Raw genomic sequence first — 2846 nt, 5'->3', positions numbered from 1 at the left:
CATTCTAACATAATTATCTATAGAAAAATAAAATTAATTTTGTATTTATAAAATATGAAATTCTTTAGATAAAACTATCCAAAATCTAAAAAAAAATCAATATTTTTTAAACTCTCCTTTAACCTAAGTTAAGCTAACTCCAACTCAAATCATTAGCAACCCTTCTCATATTCTTTCACATTCAAAAATAATAAATCTTGAGCTTTTGGCCAACATTTGTGGCCTCAATTCATGTCATTTTTTTCTTAATCTTTCTCTGATTCTATTGGTGGAGTTACATTTTAGGTTAGAAATGGAGATCGATTATGAGTATGTTGTTGTTGCTACTTCATCTTTTATCTCTTGTGGTAGTTGTGAAATTGCTGGAGTAGCTGTATTTTTTTTCTTCCATTAAAACTCTGTTTATTGTGTGCACAAACTTGAATAATTTTCTTTTTTTTCTTCTTTGTTACCTACCGATAATAATTAAACAAAGAAAGAAGTTTAAATTAAAGTAAAATAAATTAGCCCGATATATATAGTAGTATTTCTATGGTTATTTTTTTATCTTTGTTTCTTTTAATAATATATATTTGAATCTGTGGCGGACATATTTAGTTTTTCATAAAATATTTATTTTTTATTTTTAACATTTTTTTGAATAGTAAGTTTTGAATTAGGTCAAGACTAAGTTCTGCATCTTCTCCTCCCTAGTACGACACTAGCTGTGAGTCGGTTTTTAAATTGGTATCTAGTTTGAGATCGGATCATGTGAAGTCTATTGTGAGAGAACATGGTAGCTCGCAACTAGGATCTTTGTTTTTTCGCTAGTGTCTTTGTGGAAGAAGAGGTTAGAAGAGTAATGGAGGGGAGGGTCCATGTTAAAGGATTTTTTTTAACATGATGGAGGAGTACTAGAAGGAGATAAAGGAGTTGAGGATGAAGATGATGAAGATGGTATGAGGTTAGAGTTGAGTTAAGCTGGCAGAAGATAATTTCAAAAATTTTAGTGATTTTTTAAGGTTTGGATAATTTTGTAAAAAAAATTGTCTTTTACAAATATAATATTAGTTTTATTTCTTTATAAATAGATTTATCAGCATTTTACATATTCGTAAATAGAAATAATAGTTTATCCATTGTTAGAAGAAAAAAAATCTTTTTTCTTCTTTAATATATGTCTTCCTGAGTTTGGATTTGGTTTGTGTATGACCATTTATATAAATATAAAGACACATAAATTACACAAATTATAAGTATTTATATATTGTGTTTGAAAATAATAAATAAGATTTATATTGTATTTGACAAAATAATAATAAAATACAAATTATAAGTATTTGATAAAATAATATTATATTTAAAAACGGTCATCATGTTCTACTACATATCAGCTCATATTTTGTTATAGAATATTTTTCAAATATTAGATTTGCTTTATGTAAAATCTGATAAAAAAATTTAATATTTTTTAACAAAAATTAAAAAAAAAACTTATAAAAAGAACTACTTATATATGAAATATATAAAATTCAATATTTACAGTAATACATTAACTTTTAAAATATTTAAAATGTATAAAATATTTATAATAAAATATAACAAATTTAAAAATTTTAATAATTATTTAATTATAAAAAATATTTTTATATATTTTTATATTTTAGTATGTCCAGACAAGTTTAATAGATCTATTAAATTATTTTATAAATTTAATTTGATCTATTAACAAAATTAAATTTTTAAATTAACCTAAATTTAAAATTATTTTATAATAGATCAGGCCAACCCTAATTAATGTATATCAAATTACAGGCACTTAATAAATCATTGGTCTATTTTTACTTTTAGATGTCTCAAATTGTAATGTCCTTTTGATCAATGACGGAACTTGAAACAAAATTTTGGGAGGAGGGGTCAGATAGAAGATAATTTTTTTTGAAGTAAAGGAGCTCAACACAACAAGGTGGAGCAACAAAAGAAACAAGAACTAAACAGTAATAATAAACAATCCATAGTCATCTCCGGCATTGCCATCAACAACCATTTGGATCAACTCTACTCCAATCCTTACAACTCGTAAGCGACCTATTAATAATTTCTGCAATTCCTGCTTCTTGACTCTTGAAAATTCTGTCGTTCCTTTCCATCCATATATGCCAAACAATAGCAAAAAATCCAATTAGCCACCTATTACGTTCCTCCTGCCTTACAGTCACTCATGTCCAGCTTTCAAAATGTTGCTTAATTGTCCCTGGAACAACCCACAATCTGCTATAGTCAAACAACCAAGCACACCACACCTGCCAAGTAAACTGACAATGAAGAAACAAATGGTGGAGGTCCTCAACATCCTTTTTGCATAAAACACACACGCTATCCAGCTGATCAATAACGCCTAGCCTTCGTAATCTTTCCTTAGTATTGACTCTACCAACTAGCACAAACCAGGTGAATAACTCAATACGTGGAGGTACTAAACCTCTCCAAATGGAACTAGTGAAACTATAGCTCATAATTTCCTCCGGAAGTGTTTCCACTTGCAAAACCTGCACAAAGGAGTTAGTAGTATAAATGCCAGATTTATCAAATTTTCACACCAGTTGGTCCTCTCTCTCAGTTGTTAACTTGACTGATCGTAGAACTTCATGAAGTTGGTTAACTAGTTCCAACTCCCATTGGAATAGTTCCCGTCTCCACTGAAAGTTCCATATCCATTCTAGCCCATCCTAAAAACCACAATCCCCTATAACAGATCCGTTCTGATTTGAAACTGAGAAAAACCTTGGGAAAGTGTCCTTTAACATACCAGTCGGCAACCAACTGTCCTCCCAAAAACGCACTTGTCTACCATTACCTACTTTCAG

This window comes from Arachis duranensis, chromosome 9 (genome assembly GCF_000817695.3).
Source record: "Arachis duranensis cultivar V14167 chromosome 9, aradu.V14167.gnm2.J7QH, whole genome shotgun sequence".
NCBI classification, from domain to species: domain Eukaryota; kingdom Viridiplantae; phylum Streptophyta; class Magnoliopsida; order Fabales; family Fabaceae; genus Arachis; species Arachis duranensis.
This window is presented reverse-complemented; position numbering follows the sequence as displayed.